Genomic DNA, 19,793 nt, shown 5'->3' with positions numbered 1-19,793 from the left:
ATGCTTCTGAAAGTTTGAAGACTTTCCAGGGCACATTTTATGGACAGATAGGGAGCTGAATACAGAGATAAAATTCTCTTTCCCCCAAGTCCTTCCAGAAATAGAAATCTATCCCTGGATTGTAACCCTTAACTATATACCACAGCCAATTACTGAAACATCCATTGATTTTAAGAGATACCTCCTTCCTTTTCAATGGAATTTTTAAATGCACAGAGAGGTGCTACAAACTTTAAGATTCAAGTGTGGTCCCTCCACTTTTACATTAATATTACAATGCCATTTCCTGCAGCAAAGATGTAGAAAATTCAAACATGGGCCAAATTTTTCAATGTTTGTACAAGGATGCTTCAATTAATCATTTTTATATAGTTAATCCAGGGAATAATACAGAAATGTAAGAGTATATGCAGCAAGTTTTTCATATAGTCTACAGCTCCCATAAAGCCTGTCAGAGAAATGTTGAATTAAGAAAAAAATAGAAAAATACTTTTATTCTCATTATTAATTATATAGATTCCCACTAAAGCAAATGGATAGATTTAAAAATAAGTTCTTAATGAAGACTGTTCATTCAGTTATCTTTCTTGAGTTCATCCAGTTGTAAAATATATCTGCTCTATAAAATTGACATTCTGTGTATAAATACAAATACTAAACTGACAAGTTACAATCTAACAATCTTCTCTCCTTTACATAAAATTGAACTAGAAAATTCTACCTTCATATTACTGTAGCATTAATATTCAAATACTTTTTTATCTTGCCTGGTCTCAGTAAAGTTTACAGAGTAGCTGAGTATCCAAGCGAATGACCAGAAGCATCAATTCATAATCAAAATTGTCTTGTATTTTAAAATATTAAAAATAATATAAATAGCAAAATTAGGATGTGATAAAGATTTTTTAAGTAATTTTATATTTTGAATAACAAGGAAGCAATTAAGCGCTCAGCAGATTAAGTAATATTTGATTCAGGTTTTGTTCTTACTTCTTCGCTTTCTGTTTTCCCTTCACTGAATCTTATTTTTAATATAATTTCATTTCATTTTAATAGAATGCTGAACTAACATACCACCATCTTACTTTTCACAAGCATTACCTTTTATGATATCACTTGTTCCACACTCACCAACAAATATGTTTATTCAATTCTGGAGAACCTGGAATGTGCGACATTAAAGGAAAACAATGACCTCATCTCAAAAGCATATGCCCAAGCTGGGATAGTTAGCTGCAAACCTGGCATATCAAAACCAAATGTTTTGGATCATCTGTACTACTTTTCTACTGGCACTGACCTTGCATGTCTCTTTATTAAAGATATAATTCATCTGTCCAGTTATATAGATGGTCCACATTTAACAACCATTCATTCAGTGACCATTCGAACTCAGGGTACTGAAAGGTAAAGGTTTTCCCTTTCCAGTCGTGTCCCACTCTAGGGGTCCTTGCTCATCTCCGTTTCTTAGCCAAGGGAGTCAATGTTGTCCAAAGATATTTCTGTGGTCATATGACCAGCATGACTATATTCTGAGGTGCTGTTACTTTCACATCAAAGTGGTACATATTTATCTACTCACATGCTTTCAAACTTGTATGCTTTCAAACTGCTAGATTGGCAGAAGCTGCAGCCAGTAACAAAAGCTCACCCTGTTGTGCAGTGCTTGGGTCTCAAACCCAGGCTCTCAGCTTTCCAGATGACAAGCTCAGCATCTTTAACCACTGAACCATCATGCCCCCTTATGGTACTGAACAATTAGCAATTGCAATGCTGGCTTATATCAGGAGGAAGTGCTTGTGAAGATGCCTCTTTCATATGTGAAGTTTTGGGGCCTGTGATAGTGCTGGGGGTATTATTATTATTTTATTATTATTTATTATATTTGTATACCGCCCTTCTCCCGAAGGACTCAGGGCGGTGAACAGGGCACATATAAAATGCAAAATACAAAAGTTAAAAGAGAATTAAATAGGAGCCCGAGCTAAAACAATAAATAATAGTATAAAAAACCCGCAATAAAAACCCCAACAAAAACCATCAACAAAGACAAAGCTAATGCCGGATACTCCATTACAGATTTTAAAGCTGCAATTTTAGAACAAGAAAACTATGCCACCATTATATGAAAGACTGCCAACTGATATACATCAAAAGGTTTCAGCTATCTCAGAAGATCTTACCAATGGCTTTTTAACATATTACAACTGCTAATTTATGAGGTTCTAAACCATGTAGCATGTAGCCTGCATCTGCATAACCACATTTTCTTCTCTCATCTTCCACCTTACTGCATCCCCTACATATGTTTAACCATCTATGCCAGTGGCACCAGGGACCGATTCCGTGAAGAAAGGGTTTTTTGCAGACCAGAGGGTGTGTGGTTTTGTGTGTTGCCTGCATTCATGAACAGGGCTTTGTTTGTGTGGACCGTTGCTGGCATGCCGCGGTCTGGTGCTGGTCCATGGACCGGAGTTGGGGACCCCTGATCTATGAAACTAATGAAGTAGTTCATCAGTTATAACTGGTCCTCATACTTACATTGGTTGCAACATCCCTGCAATCAAGTGATTGGGATTCAAGCAATCTTTTAATTACAATATTTCAGCATTCTGTGTGATCACATGACCACAATTTACAATCTTCTTTGCCAGCTTTCTACAAGCAAAGCTATAGAGAAAGGTTTGTGAAAGGTAACCACGTGATGTTCTCACTTAACAACCTACAGTGTTTAATGATGGCAAGGAAAAAAATGCCAGAATTTCTGTTGCTAAGTGGCATGGTCATGGTTTATAACTGCATCACTTAGTAATGGAAACTCTAGTCCCAATTACTGTCATTAAATGAGGACTACTAATATGGCATATCTAATCCAAGTCATAGATATAAGAAAAAGCCGGTATCGAGCACCTCAGAACTTAGAGGATTAGCAGTGCCGTCCATGCTATTCCTCCCTCCCTCATATTGGACAAGTACACAATCTGAACAAAATCAAAATTAATACTGTAGATCAGGGATGCCAAACTGCCGGCCCAGAGGCCAGATGTGTCACCAGGAAACCACGCCCACCCCATTGCCGGCAATGGAGAAAAAGCTCTGATATGTCCTGCAACATCACGTCACATCGTGAGTTGACACGTCTGCTGTTAGATGAATTAAACAAGACATCCAAACAGGAGAGGTAGTCCTCAATTTACCAGAACTAAACAACCATTTGAAGTTATGCCACACCTCCACAGTGCTACTTACAATCCAGATTCAAAGTTCTGATGGCCACACCAACCTCCAGTCACATGATCACATTTTGGGTGTTTAGCAGCTGGCCCATATTTATAGCTGTTTGCAGCATCCTGTTACCACATGACTGTAATTTATAATGGTTTTTCTTTTTCTGGAACTTGGTCTTCATTGCTGGTTTCTTGCAATAAACTCCCATTGAGAACAATGAATTTGCTTAACAACCAACACAAAAGAGGTTGTAAAATCAGGTGTGGTCACATGATGACCTGCTTAATGACTGGCACAAGTTACAACTGTAATTCTGGGCTCGATTACAGTTGTTAGTCAAGGACTACCTGCACAGCGTAAGTGAAGCAAACATCTCCATGTTTTAAGTGCATACTACATCTTGGGAATTACCAGAGAACGGAAATAAATACCTGTTTATAAGCCATACCAAAAAGGTTTGCACCTCTCAGGACATCATAAGCTATGCTCCACAACTAGACCTCCACACAAACTGGCCTTCTTCCATCTGTATGCGAACTACGAAAGTTGAAGTCTATTCTAACTAGGTTGTGGAATATTGGCCTATGTGATTGCTATAACTGTTAGCTTCAACTAAGTTACCTAGCTATTAGTTGAAGACTACCAAAAATGTCACCTGTTTCACAATATAGCTGATTTCTGACCAGTCATACTACTGCCATTTGTATAGATGGTGTGGGAGCTGCATTGACTACCACTGTGTTTGCATGTGCAATCCAAAGTGCTATATGTTATATAACTAATTGCCAGTATCTAAGAGATGGCCTTTCCCAGATAGATTTGATCTGCCTAATATGAACAGTTAGAAAGCACCAAGTATCTTCATCTACCCTGAAGTGGAGGCCCAATGATGGACTTTCTCTGTGGAAGCCATTCTCTTGAGAGAGCAAATATATCCCTTATAGTGAGAAAGGCCCCTACTTTTATAGCATTTGAAAGCTGGTAATAACTAGGTCTTCCAGAAGATCTTTGGGATTGACTGTAGAATCACCAGTGGCAGTGTTACATTTGATATTATTAATATTAATATCATTCAAAACCATACACTACATAAAAACTATTAAGGACTGAGATGATAAATCGCTCCCATAAAAATGAAAATAAATCCTCATGCATTATTTCAAAATCACATATATGTATACAAATATATATATATATATGAATTATGTGAATATATGTGAATTTATATTACTATTTATTTTGTTCTGTTTTACTTCCTTATTAATTTCATAATGCTTTGAGTATTTGCCTTTATTATTCATTCCTTAATTTTTTAAAAAAGGCAATCCATTAATTTCACATTCCAGAATCCTTTCATCTAGCTAAAAGCATTTAATCTAGTCACTGATAAGGACATCCCAAAAGATTTGCAACCCATTTTTGGAAACAGTATTTTAATATGTTCTCCCTTAATAAAAACTTCCTTAAAATGTTATTGTAATAACTCAACACTGGTTTCAACATTCTTGACAGCCGGCATTTCTTTAACAAATGTTTCAAGTGGATTAAGCATTTCATTCTTTCAAGAATTAATTCCTGTTCAAGGTAACTACTAAAGCACTAAAAGCTCTGGAGTTGTAGTCTTGAGGGCTATATTAGTTCTAAATTATTATTATAGAATGCTGTACAATTTTTTTTGAAAAGACAGTATTTTTTACTAAATTCTTGTTTAGGATATATACATAGCTACTATTTATTGATTTTATTATGATACCATAAAGGCTTTCAATTTATTTTATTTATTTATTTTATTTTAATCCCATTTATATCCCGCCCTTCTCCGAAGACTCAGGGCGGCTTACAATTTAAGCACAAACCAATGTGCTTAGCAGTAGCCTTCATTCTATGTATATGCCTGCTTATTAGGGCTTTCGCCCCCCCCCCCCAGCGGCATTATTACAAAGTCAGCTTATTGCCCCCAACAATCTGGGTCCTCATTTTACCTACCTCGGAAGGATGGAAGGCTGAGTCAACCTTGAGCCTGGTGGGATGCGAACCTGCATTAATTAGTATAAACTAATTGTTTATACTACACACACAAAAAAACAACAACAACCCAGGAGTATTAATTTCAAAACTATCACACTATTTAAAATCAGCAAAACAGCAGCCAGTAAAAAGCTTTTAGCACAGGTATAATGTAATCTCTTTGAGACTACATGACTTTTCAATTCTTTTTCTAGACTAGCTATAATGATAGCCTCGTGCAGAGTGGTTACAGTGATCAAATCTGGAGGCAGCAACATGTTGCACCACAGGTTTTTTTCCCCCTTGGATAGAACACTGTTATCAACCAAAACTGATAAAGGGTCCTTCTCCATCTGAAAGAATGCGATCCAGTTTAGAACAAGGTTATTTGCCACCTCACTGTAAGTATGACCTCTCATAATGAACACCTAGTTCTTTGGGGATTCACTTTCATTCAACTTGCAAGCAGGCATTTACATAGGTTCACCCCATCACTTTTGGGTGGCAATACTCTTTCAGGGTAGGAACCTACAAGATCCCATTCATTGCAGAACGTATTGAATAGACAAGCAACTAATTCCAAAAGTAACAAAGTTCTAAACCAACTAGCATCTTGAATTGCTCCTGGAAGCCAATCCCAAAACAGGACAACTTTTCAAATAGTGGCATAGGGTTAATGAAATTTACCCTTAACTATGTGAGCTGCTGTATTCTGGATCAACTGTAGCTTCTGGATGATTTTCAAAGGAAACATCTGAGGTAAACAAAGCATAAGAGACTGTGAGAAGAGCTCCCAGATATGGGAGGAGCTGTAACCAGTATACTAGATCAGGAGTCCCCAACTCCCAGTCCGTGGACCAGCACCGATCCATGGCATGCAAAAAACCAGTCTGCACAAACAAGTGACGCCTTATCTGCGGGATGCAGGCAGCATGTGAAACCATGCCCCTTCTGGACTGTGAAAAAACCCTCTCTCCACGGAACCGGTCCCTGGTGCCCAAGATTGGGGGGCCACTGTACTAGATGGATCTATGCAATGGCAATCACAGACACATTTACCTTCTGCTCAAGGTACCTTTCAAGCTGTAACTGATGATTATGCACTAGTTCAGTCTGGGGGAAGCGTAATTCTATCCAAAATCAAATATCATTGGCCACAGTTGACTGTAAGGCTAAGTCACTCATCTCCCTATCCAGATTCTCATAGCTTCCAGGTCCCAGGAAAGCATGCTGACTGTATTTGCTTTTCAGCCCATGAAAAAGATACATAGTTGAGTACCATTATCATACTGATGATACCTGAAGAGACGCCATTGGAGCATGTCCTCCAATAGTTCCACAGTCAATAAGCAGCAAGAGAGAAAGGGGACCGTTCTGTAGCACCTCACAAAGGAAGAGCTTAGGGTTCAATATCTTCCTTCTACATCTTCAACAAGATATAACCACAGAGGATGGAAGAAAATTATTACAAAACATCCCCACTCCCAAACCTGAAGGGGATTCTGAAAAATATCACAATCAAGTTATATGCAATCTATCTACAAAGAGTTTAGATAATCCAGCTATCAAAAGAACATATTTAAATAGGAAACTCATTCTCTATTTTCAAGTTGCATCAGCCAGGCTAGTATGCTACCTTTCCAGGAAAAGGAGGATACAGGAGTCCTCAATTTACAATCATTTATTTAACCATGATTTGGAGTTACAATTGTGCTAAAGAAAACCTCATTTACGACAGGTCCTCAAAATAATAACCATTGCACCATCTCTGTAGTCACATGATCACTATTAGGGACCTTGGGAACTGGCTAGCATTTACAATGGTGGCAGCATCCTACAGTCACTTGATTATGATTTGTGACTTTCCCAGCTGGCTTCTTTCAATGGGGGAAGCCAGATTTGCTTAAAGACTGTGTGATTCACTTACCAACCAAGTGATTTGCTTCAATTACTGCAGTGAAAATGGTCATTAAAATCGGGGTCCAGTCACATCATGACTTGCTTAACAACCACATTGTTTAGTGACTGAAATTTGGTCCCAAATGTGGCCATAAGTCGAGGACTACCTGTAGAACAAGTGGAGACTGAAAAGAGATGCATTATTAGATTTAACCTGACATAGTTCCCTATCATCTCCCTGTAGACTTTTACTAACCAATTGATATTACCGTTATTAGTCTCTGTAGCAATACTCTTGAGAATAAGGGAAAGGGAGAATCACGTGTCAGTCCTTCAAAAGAATTATATTACACCAACATATCACACTGTGTGTTGAAAATATGGCATTTTGTATATATTACTTAACCTACTGGGGGAAACGTACCAGCTTTTATTTTAAAACCAGTATTCCCTGGTCACTCTTTCAAAGAATTGTACAGCTGAATTGGCATGGTGCACTTAAACTACGAAACTTGTTTACAGTGTTGTGGTGTCCATTCTTATGCAAATAACTACAATTATTTATTGACTGATAAGTTTCTATGTTACTTACATACTTGTCTACAGTAGTAGAACTTACGGAACAACTGGAAACCTGAACCAAATCAGCTAAGCCACTCATTCAGTTCAACATTCTGTTCCACCTCCAGAGACCATCTAGAACAGGGTCCATGGACCGGTACTGGGCCACGGCATGCCAGCAACCGGTCCGCACAAGCAAAGCCCCATCTGTGGGATGCAGGCCACACACAAAACCACACTCCCTCTGGTCTGCGGAAAAACCTCTCTCCATGGAATTGGTCCCTGGTGCCCAAAAGGTTGGGGACCTCTGATCTAGAAGAACCAGCTCTTCAGTGCCTGAAAACACCAGAAAGAGGGGACTATCATCAAGAAGGGTCTGCCTCAGGGTCCTGATGTTAGCCTTCTCTCAGCAAACGTTTTCTTCCAGGATCTGGCTGGACAGGCAGATTCCACTGAAGGTACTTTCAGAGTAACAGTAAAATTCCTAATATTATGGACAGAGTATGAGTGGCAATCCCATAATTAGGCAGAAATCCAAAGAAAGCCAATTAACTGCGAAAGTACAATATGTATAAAATTATGTATGTGGTCACCAAACATGTTCTTCTTATGCAAAAAATGCAGCCCTATACATACATATCTGCTTAAAAGTTCCAGTAAAACTATTAATGAAGTAACTGTTCATAGCTGCAAATTTCAAGAAAAACAAGAGTGATTTCTCCTGTTTATTCTGAAACTGCCTAATAAGAGTAGGATTACATTCTTCCATTATGCTGCTAAGTAAATTTATGAAACAAGTGTATTTTTTAGGATACTGACCCCACACCACCAAAATCCCACATACTGAGGGGGGATACATTAGCTTCCAGGAACCAGCTATAAGCTATCCTAGCCACATTTCCTAATAATTTGCAGATGAAATCAGAAACGCTTTTGAGTGTGATTGATTAAACAAGGGGAACTGCAACAAAATGTTTCAGTGGTACATGCTTCTGTTTAGTACTCCAGCCAATCATTACATCTTCCAAACTAACTCTCTCTCTCTCTCTCTCTCTCTCTCTCTCTCTCTCTCTCTCTCTCTCTCTGTGTGTGTGTGTGTGTGTGGTCTATTTTTCTCTGTCTCCCCTCCCCCCATGGGCTTCTAAACAGCCATGAAAACATGGATCTTCAGGAAAACATATTGGGACAATGAGGACTGATCTATCTCCACCATTAGATGCTGCTGTTTTAATTACTAATTCTACTTTAATGTTCTTTGTTGCTTCATGTAACCTGCATAGAGCCAAAGAAAACTGAACAGCCTGTGAACCATACTAAGTAAGCAAATAAATAAATAGGTTTAAATGTCTTTAGAATACTCTCAAGGAGGAAGACTTTCCTGAGTACGTATTCTGTTTTTCTTAAGATTGTATTTCTCCACAGCATGCTTCTTTTTGTAGGTGATGTTTTCACTATATAAGGATACTGTGCTAGCATTCAACTTTAATATATATAACAGCTATCTAAGATAATACTATTAGGAAGATCAGTCTATTTGGCCAATAAGAGTCAATAAAAGTTGATGGCGCATAATCACTATTTGGATAAGCTTGACATTTTATGAACAAGTGCAGCAAACTTTCAGGATAATTTTTTCTATTTAAGTTTAAAGAAAAACATGCTTAACATCAACATCAACATTTTGATGATGACGATGTCTGCTCATTTCTGTTTTGGCTAGAATGGATGTACATTATTTAATGTCAGTCAACATTTGGAATAAAACAGTAATGTGTACACTGCAATGTTCTAAGCTAAACCATATTTCAATATTAAATGAAATATTAAAATGCTATTTTCATATGGAAGAGAAAACTGACCCTTGAGACTACATGGATTAATGTAAGAAAAAAAAGAAGGAAGTAGAGTGAATCTTACTTGAATTTAAAAAGTATTTAAGTTATGTTTTGGGAACTGAAATTCAAGATATGTGGGATAACAAAGTTATAAATTGAAATGTCCATTTTGGAATGAGAATCTTGCCAGATATAAACACTGGAAACAGTGGATACTTGTCAAGTTTTATTTAAGACTTGATTTGAAGGGAAATAAATTTAAACCTTATGTTCAGAACAACTTTCTATTTTATGGAAACACTTTCTCTGAGAAAAATATCTGTGACTTGCAATCTAGATTTTAGAAATATTAATAATAATCAGAAACTGAGGTCTTTTCCCAAAGATAATACAATGTAAAACAGATATATTTCCTTGACAGGGCAAGATAAAATATCAGGACCACTGTTGCAATTTTTTCAGCATATAAAACACTTAAAATATTATGGTTGGTTGTACAGTCACCCAGATGTTTAGACTGGAGTTTTCCCCAGCTTTTGAGTCCTCTTCAAGGATTTGAGATAGGCAGATGCTGTTGTTTGATGATGTTAAAAGTATTCTCACAGGATGTAAGCTATTCCAAGTAAAGCTGCCTTTTGCAATTGACTGATGGGGAGTTGCCAAAGCCAATGTGGTTCAAGTGGTGCTCCAGATCTTTTAGAATTGCACCCAAGGCACCAATTATTACATCATCATTATTATAATACATATAATTATTAGTATATCTATATCTCAAGGTGGTGAACATACCTAATATTCCTTCCTGATGTTTTCCCCACAATCACTACCTTGTAAGGTGGATTGGACTGAGACAGAATGATGGGCCCAAAATCACCCAACTGGTTTTCATGCCTAAAGAAGACCTAGAACTCACAGTCTCCTGATTTTTAGGGCACCACCTTAACCACTAAATTGGCTTTCTACAGTAACAAACACAGTGTGCAATACTAATTTCTAAATACTAACAATTTCTACCATAATAATGGGATTAATACAGAATTTAGTACAAAGGTCCAGCAAAAATGCATGTTCGTGATCCAGGATCCAGACTTATTATTTAACTTCAAGTACTTTTTATGCTGCAAACACACCATTATGCAGTATATGTTGCTGCAAAAAAAAGTGAGAACGTGATCACTACAGATGTACTTAGAACTTCACTAATCTCATATTTATCTGCTACTCTGACAGCTGTTTTCATGAAAGAGTTGTTCTCTAAGACTTCCTAAAACCCAGTAATTCAGAATCAATTACAGTTGGAAACATATAAAGGGAAATGTTTGTCAACAGCTTGGTTTTCTCCTCCATCCTTCTTATGGTACAGGCTTCCAATAGCTGCTTCCAATTGTCATTTCCTTCAAGATAAGCTCAGACATAAAAATAAGAGTAGAAAAGCAACTATATACCTAATGCTTGAAAGTGACATTTGCCTCTCCCTAATAGCTTATTTGGTTGCATTTTAACTGCACTGAAAGCAGCTTTAAATTAGCAAATGGAGAAGGAATATTTAAAAAGAAATAAAAACAGTCAGGCAACAGAGGAAGTAGATGGATTACAGGAAAGGAACTCATTCTCCAAGACAGGAACGAAAATGCGCTGAAGAGGATTAAATGCATCTAAGACAGGCATGTCAAACTTGCGATGTCACATGACGACGAGCAACATATCGTGACTTTTTCCCCATTGCCGGCCATGGGGAGGGCGTAGTTTCGTCGTGATGCATCCGGCCCATGGACCGGCAGTTTGACAAGCCTGATCTAAGAGGACAGATGTGTGGCTGCTACACTGAGAAGCAGCACAAAGGAATACTTAGGGTGGGTGAGTGGCATGGGAACATATAAGTAGTTGGGGGAAGCAGGGAAAGAACAGTAGGATATGCTGCATTACCCAAGAGCAGTCTGTATGGATATCAAATGCAACTCACACCCATGAGCAATCACAACAATTTTTTTAAAGTGATGCCCAACCACCAAATGATATTCATGTTTCTAGCTTTCTCACACATCATTCACCATATCCTATGTCCTCGACTTACAACAGCTTGTTTAGTGACCATTCAAAATTAAAAGGCACGGAAAAAATGTGACTTATGACCATTTTTCAGAGTTACGACCTTTGCAGCATCCCCCTGATCATGTGATCAAAAGTCAGATGCTTGGCAATTGGTTCATGTTTATGACCGTTGCTGTGTCCCAAGCTCAGGTGATCCCCATTTGTGACCTGACAAGCAAAGTCAGTGGGGAAGCCCAATTCACTTAACAACTGGATTACTAACTTGTCAGCTGCAGTGATTCACTTCACAACTGCGGCAAGGAAGGTCGTAAAATGGGGCAAAACTCACTTAACAAAAGTCTCACTTAACATCAGAAATTTTGGGCTCAGTTGTGCCCAAAAGTCGAGGACTATCTGTAGTCATTCAGTCCTCACTCCTCCAATGTCCCTATAGCAGCAACAGAAGTAATTCTGACTGAGTTGCTTAGTGATTTCCATGAACTACAATTTACTTTATAAACAAGGTAATTAAAGCCACAAAAACAGACTGGGGAAGGATAGATGGAGGAAAGATAGAGCTAATGTTCAATGAGTCTAAATAATTTAATCTCTTCCTCTTTTTTGCCAGTTGAAAAGTTAATATGATCTAGTTTACAAAATTACATCTACTCTTGCTTCTTGCCAGGAAAAAAACTTGTGTTTTTTTCCCCCAAGACCACTGGAACAATTATTTGACAGTAGAAATAATAAATACATTTTGGACCAAAGATTTACTTGCTAAGAGTTACAGGCTCATACAGGTAGTCCTCAACTTACAACCATTTGTTTAGTGACTGTTCAAACTTACAACAGCACTGAAAAAAATGACTTATGACCATTTTTCACACATATGACCTTACAGCATCACATGATCAAAATTCAGCCACTTGGCAACTGGCATGTATTTATAACGGGTAGTGTCCTGGGGTCATATGATCACCTTTTGTGACCTTCTGACAAGCAAACTTAATGGGGAAGCCAGATTCACTTAGCAACCGTGTTACTAACTTAACAACTGCAGTGATTAGCTTAACAACTGGGGCAAGAACCTTGTAAGATGGAGCAAAACTCACTTAACAACTGTCTTGCTTAGCAACAGAAATTTTGAGTTCAACTGTTGTAAATCAAGGATTATCTGTGCTCCCATTTCCCCCCCCCTCCATATTAGGAATTTTATATGAGAAAATACACAATCCAAGTAGTTGTCGAAGTTTAACCTTTTACAATACTGAATGTAGAAAATAAAACTGTAAATGATATCTGAGTAAAACAATCCTATGAGAAAGAATCATCATTTCTTAAGTGAAGAGTCAGTTGTATGCCTCCAAACAGGTGCCCCCAGGCCACTCTGCCCCCCCCCCCAAAAAAAAAGTGGCATTACAATATTTAAGCAAAAATAAATTTGGTACCTGAAACAAAGGGGAATGGTACCCAAGGACTGGAAAAGAAAGCTGACACTTGTCTTTAACTCTGGAGATGTGTATTGGTCTAAAAAAAAAAGGAAGACATTTGAACGTTTGATATGACCATACGGAACAGATATAACTGAGGACCATAAATGTACCTGTGTAGTTTGGAAAGCTAAAATCTATGCTTCAAAGATTAAACTTAAGTTTGCCACCATTTCTGACTGAATATATTGACCTCACAGAGATATTTTGTCTTTCAACAACTTTACTCGGGTATGCAGTTAAATGTTTAGCATGATTTTCAGAAAAAGACAAGTATAGTAAATTAACAGACCTAAAGGGCTGTTGTAACTATCAAAAATGTTGTATCTTAGTAGAGGGCATTTAATTTTTCTCCAAGGAACTCAGTGAAGATAAATTAAGTATGTCTCTATATAAAAAAAACTTCCAAATATATAAAGTGGAATATAAACATAAAAAGCCTAACAGTGAATAACTATGGTTCTATATTCATAAAACTAGTTTTTAGGCCCAAGAACATCCTCACCACTATTTATTATTCCACGGTACATTCGATTGTTTCAACTGTTTACATCCATGAATGTGTTATTGCTAACAAATTAACAGTAGAACCGAATAAAGGTTTCTATCACCAGAATGAAGAATTGAGAGATGCTTTTTTCTCTCTTCAGTCCTGCATAAAGTATGTCTTCAAAATCTTTGGTTGAGAAAAAAAAAGTCCCAGCATATCAGCATACTTTCTACTTGATCCTACACTGGTTTCTGATGAGTTTTTTGTATAAATGTACATACTACATACGGATATACATCTTTGGTAGAAATTCAATATCTTGGCTGTTTTATATCATGCAGAGTTTGCATGAGCTCTTGTGAATTTGGTTTCTGATTCTCACAACAAAGCACAAATGGCTTCACAACTCTCTTTTTAGCTCCAAGAGCACTTCAACATATGAAATTTCAAATCCTCCTAGGGGCTTTCAAAATTACTTCCACAGGCCTCTGGATCCTAGCCTGTGTTCATTTCTTCAAACTTCTCTTCCAAATTCTTAACTTCAATTTATTTGATTCACAGACTTTATGGTTTCCAGGAAGAAAATAATATTTTGTATTAACAAAATCAGATTGTATTAATTTTGTACTTTCAGTTGTGCCATTAACTATATTAGCATGTCACTTGGTTATTTTTACTATTGGTATTCATAAGATTCAACTACCAATGCTACTTTTTGAACAAAAATTCTCTAAAAAGGTTTTATGTAATGATCAACATTTATAAAATGAATGGAAAAATGTCATTACAGAATCTATGTCTACTTCTTCCAAAAGACTGCAAATTCAAAACACTATGATTATAAGAAACTAAACAAAATTAAAATAAACGATTTCTAAACACTTCAAGACAAAATTGTCATTGATAAGCAATTATCTTTTTCTTCTCTATACTGCCTGTTCATAGACCATCCTTTCCATGAATTATTTGCAATTCTTCACTTGCATAAGACTTGTATAAATAATTTTTGGCAAGCATTTAAGGAAAAAAAGATTCTTAAAACATACACTCAACAATGTTCAAATTACTCTTTGTCTTACAGATTTTAATAAAACAAATGGAAGATGTTTAAAAATCTGGATTATTTCTGTAATAATGATATAATTGCTCAGTAGACTTGAAATGTTTCAGGTTACCTTTCAACAATTTTATAAGTCCACAACAGCTAATGGAATCATTTTACTGTCATGGCTGTTCCTGTAAAATGACTGCTTTGGGAGATAAAATATCCATTTTCCTGATGCAACTTGATAAAACTAACAGAAAATTAACTTGCCAAAAACTTAAATACAAACTTCAAAGCAAAATAATCACTTTTTTGAATTCATGCTTATTCTTTTGCAAGCATTAATTGAAGGCAAATTAATGATATTTAGAGAAACATAAATATAGACAAAATGTACAGCTTAAATATAGGCAAAACAGAGAACACATAACTGCAAAAAAAAGCAAGTTATCCCATGACTTCAAACATGGAAGCTTCATGCTTGTACACATATCCTGATTTATCTAAATTCTTTAACCCCAGGATAACCATATACCAATACCTCAAAAAATTGGACAATATGCAGGAAGAAGGCGCAATTTCTGGCTTGGCATGTCATGTGATATAATAATATCATATACATCAAGTTAATAACAATTAAAATTCAACTAGTACAATTGTTTGCTAATTATTAATGAATTGGTTTAGAAGCAACTGAATATTTGACAAAACTTCAGTTTATATTTACATAAACATTTCAGAGGAATATTTAATATGTAAAAACAATCTACAGATTTTTCAGGATACATTCCCCTGATCAGACTCAATATAAAGAATAGCTATTGTGCCAATCGGTATCCACCAAGAAGCCACCTATTTGTTAAATAAGTTTATGGGGGTAGATTTATTTGGATAAGAAAAGGTTCCAACACTAGATGATGCAATCATAGGACTGAAAATAATCATTTTGATTACAAATATTGTAAAGACAATCACTTTTATATCGCTTAAAACCAATACTGAAAACGCCATCTATTAAAAAAGCTAACAAATCTTCAACTCTGCTGTTTGAGCAAGAAATAACTGGTGGCTGAGAACAAGCATCTATTGTTCTCTAAAAACACATGCACAAGAGAGAAGAGAGATCAAACTACTGCACGAGTGTCAAACTCGATCGCGTCATGTGACATATCGTGACTTTTTTCCCTTTGCGGAGCCAGGGTGGGCGTGGCCTGTGCGTGACGCATCCGGCCTGTGGGCCACCAGTTTGACACCCCTGACCTACTGGCTCCATTGTGTGCTAGAATTCCCACTGCTGTCCACACTGAAAAATTCACTACTGCAACAGGGAGAGTTCCCTACTTATTTATATTCTCTGCACAACATAGGAACCCAATTTTTAATATTCCAAAAAAGTTCAAAGAAATTGAACAATCAGAGCCAGGCCACCACCATAGGTGAGAACAGCTACACAACCCTGTTTGACCTGAAAAAATCTAAAGAGAGTCAAACCCAATTTGTACTTGAATGAGACATGTATAGGGCCGCAACAAATAGAGGATGGGATTTGACAGAAGACAGGGCCAAAAATACATCTCAGTCTTTCCTCTGATTCTGACTGCAAGAATGATACACTTCTGAAGAATAAAAGAATAAAAGAAAAACAAATTAGCTAGATATATTAGGAAACCGATTCCATACGTTTATTTTGTTAGAATGGGTATTACTGAAGAAATTATTTTGCAGCAGTATTTTGAATAATAGTAAGAAAAGCCATTAATTGACAACATAACCAGCACCATAGATTCCTTTTTTATCTCTATTATAGTGCTGCCTGTATGATGCTCATTGTTCTCAAACTGAGAGCATTTTCTCCACAAAGAACCCTAACAAGTGAATAGCTCTTCATATAAAAGGCTTCATATACTTGAAACACAGGCATCTAACACTGAAATAAAAGTGTTATTTAAACATCTTGAAGGCAGGACATTTAAGGCCAATGCAGAAACAATATACACACAAGGCAAGAAATCTGGGACAAATGCAACAGAAAACCTTCAATTACAAAATATCTCAAACACTTTTACCCAGTCTGGTCATCTCCCAATCAGTGCAAACATTGCTTAGGGATTAAGCCCAGGATCCTTGGCATGAAAAATATTGGTGTACAATCCTAAGCCTATACTCTAGTTCAGGGTCCCCCAACCCCTGGTCCATGGACAGGTACCGGGCCCTGGCATGCCAGCAACTGGGCCGCACAAACAAGCAAAGCCCCATCCACGGGATGCAGGCAACACACAAAACCACGCACCCTCTGGCCTGTGGAAAAACCTCTCTCCACGGAACCGGTCCCTGGTGGCCACAATAGGTGGGGACCTCTACTCTAGTTCCTTCCTATAAGGATAATTAGGCAAGGCTGATGAATCATTTACACTTTTATTTAGGACCAATCAAAATTATGACAGACACCCCCAAAAGCTATTTACAACCTGATTTTGAAGTTCCAATGTGGTTCTCTTTACAATCACATAGCCACATTTTGGGCACTAAGCAACCAGTCTGTATTTACTGACATTTGCAATATTGTACAGTCACATGACTGCTATTTATGATGGCTTTGTTGGAAACTGATGTTTACTTCCTGTTTCCAGCAAAAACACACCACAGCAAACAATGGGTTTATTTAACAACTGCCATATTTGCTTCATTTGCCATGAAAAATGTAATAAAATTGGATCTGGTCAAATGGTACAACTGTCCCAACTTACAACAGTAATTGCCAGACTCAATTATGGTTGTAACACAAGGACTACTTATATTGATTGCCTTTTGGTCCTGTCTGATTTCAAAGTGACTAAGGGCTGCTCAGAAAGCCCTATACCAGGGGTAGGCAACCTTGGCTCTTTTATGACTCATGGACTTCAACTCCCAGAATTCCTGAGCCAGCTGGCTCAGGAATTCTGGGAGTTGAAGTCCATGAGTCATAAAAGAGCCAAGGTTGCCTACCCCATACCATTTCAGACAAATGGCTGTCCAATCTCTTGTATAGGGATACACATCCACAGAAAAACAACATCCAAAAGACATTCACAGAAAAGCAACATCCCTAAGTATCTAAAAACATACCCAATCCAATAAAAAACAAGAATCTGATACTTTACAGGAAAATAATATTTATCAGGGCAAATAATTTCATAAAGGAAAAAATCATTGTTCTGGCTACTACTCTGTGAAGTAAGGTCTCACAGCCCAAATGCACCTTTTTTAAGGGGTTCATTTCACCTGGCTCTTCTCCCAGAGAGCTTTGAGGAGTCAGCACACTGAGCTTCCAATTGGCTACAAGAGTTTCAGGACTTCCAGGAGTGGATCCAGAAGACACTGCCATTTAATGCGATGATTTAAACACCTAAGCTATCTTCCACCTGCCTGATTTTATTAACAGTGGTACAGCGAAGTACTTTCATCAACGAATTGGGCTAGAAATCGGTAGAAATCTGCTGAGCGTTTTAAGCATATGACGTTCTGCAACAGTCAAAAGAAAATGCCACATTACTCTGTTATTGCAACTAAGACCAGATCCTCTTCCTTCGGATTCCTACAATTCTATTCAGTTCCTTCTCCGACGAGCCTAAAACAGGGGTCTTCAAACTTGGCCCTTTTATGACTTGTGGACTTCAACTCCCAGAATTCCTCAGCCAGCAAAGCTGGCTGAGGAATTCTGGGAGTTGAAGTCCACAAGTCATAAAAGGGCCAAGTTTGAAGACCCCTGGCCTAAAATAACATCTCGCCACAATGATTAATAAATATATACCACTGCGATGGAAAAGTCTTATCTTTTGAGCAGGGCTCTCTACTTGTCAAAATCCAACACTTCCCCCAGATCTCCACAGCCATCGCTACATCGAAGAAAAGGAAAGAGCTTCCCTCGAGGACCTCGCCTACCTTTTATTAACGGACTACGAACGTAGCTCAGGTTAATTAACTACAGCAGGCCTATTCCTGCCGCGGCCTTGGATCCTTGCCTGTCTATCAAGCAGCTCCCGCCTTTTCTCCTTCCTTTCAAAAGATCGGCTTTTTCACCGCTACCCCTCGAGCGCGGTGGAGCGGTGGGGTGGGCGCGTGGGCGGGCAGGGTGGAGCCGAAGGAACCCCCGTGTCGACCACACCTGACCGCCTGCCCTCCTTATCCCTCACCGCCGGCTTCCTCACCGACAACTTTCCAGGAAGAAAGAAAGAGAGAGAAAAAGAGAGAGAGAGTAGGCTGCGGCGCTTCCAAATTGAAGCCGAGCCGACACCCGGCTCCGCTCAACCCGTGCCGCCCGCCATCTTGGATTGCCCGAAATACAACGCTCGACGCCAAGCGCGTTGCATTTCGGGTAGCCTGAGCTGAGGTTCAGAGGCGAGCGGCTGTACCAGATATTACTGGGGGGGGGGGGTTGAAGCGCGGGTGAGATTGGCGTGGGCACGCCTGGTGCTGACCCTATCTGTACCCGTATTCGAAACGGGACAGTATTTTTCCCAGGGCGGAGGTTTAGATCCGGTTTCTCCAATCTGGAGCCCGTTTAGATGGCTTTGGATTACAGCAACTACCACTGATGGGAGCACAGTGGGGGATTTTAGCGTGCCGCATTTCAAAAGACTCTCAATTGAGAAAGCCTGATTTAGGCATTGGTGCATCTATCCCAAGGGTAGGCAACCTCGGCTCTTTTATGACTCATGGACTTCAACTCCCAGAATTCCTGAGTCAGCGTAGCTGACTCAGGAATTCTGGGAGTTGAAGTCCATGAGTCATAAAAGAGCCGAGGTTGCCTGCCCCTGATCTATCCAGTATTGTGTTCCAACGTAGTACGCTGAGGCTAAACAAGGTCGAGTTTCTTTCACTGCGGTTACAGAATTGCACTGTGATGTGCGTGGGTCCTTTTGAGTACTGAATTTTAGGCTCTGCTGAAAGAACTCAATCACATACACGCTTTACTATTTTACTTTTTGCATAATCCTTAAAAGAGAAGTATTTCATTGCATAAGTGACATGGGGAAGTATTAGCTGATTTATGTTTCTACCTATTGTAATTTACACTGATTGACACCCTCATTATTATCCAATTAGAAACACTTAGAAAACAAGCAAAGCTATTACTAGAAGACTACATGGGTTTGCCAGACAAACTTTATTACATTCTTTACAAAATGACTACATTAGTGGGCCAGCGAAATGCTGTGGACATAGTA

The 19,793-nt window shown here is 38.2% G+C and overlaps 1 protein-coding gene across 8 annotated transcripts in view; it reads right to left on the bottom strand.

The window, feature by feature from the left end:
* The window catches only part of LCLAT1 (lysocardiolipin acyltransferase 1), an 88,218-nt gene extending 69,330 nt beyond the window's left edge, over positions 1 to 18,888 (bottom strand). The window contains exons 1-3 of one of the 8 annotated variants that reach the window (XM_081323862.1): positions 18,508 to 18,888; positions 13,010 to 13,088; positions 7,163 to 7,319 (exon numbers count right to left, since the gene is read on the bottom strand). The gene's annotated coding sequence lies outside the window, so the exon portion shown is untranslated. Of the gene's footprint in view, positions 1 to 1,651; positions 1,874 to 7,162; positions 7,320 to 13,009; positions 13,089 to 14,716; positions 14,859 to 18,507 lie in introns of those variants that run through there. The other 7 variants (XM_081323864.1, XM_081323867.1, XM_081323863.1 and 4 more) reach the window with 7 other exon arrangements.
* Between the last annotated feature and the right edge of the window lie 905 nt (positions 18,889 to 19,793).

The sequence above is a fragment of the Vipera berus genome (genome assembly GCF_964194415.1).
Source record: "Vipera berus genome assembly, chromosome: 1".
In the NCBI taxonomy this organism is placed as follows: Eukaryota; Metazoa; Chordata; class Lepidosauria; order Squamata; family Viperidae; genus Vipera; species Vipera berus.
This window is presented reverse-complemented; position numbering and strand designations above follow the sequence as displayed.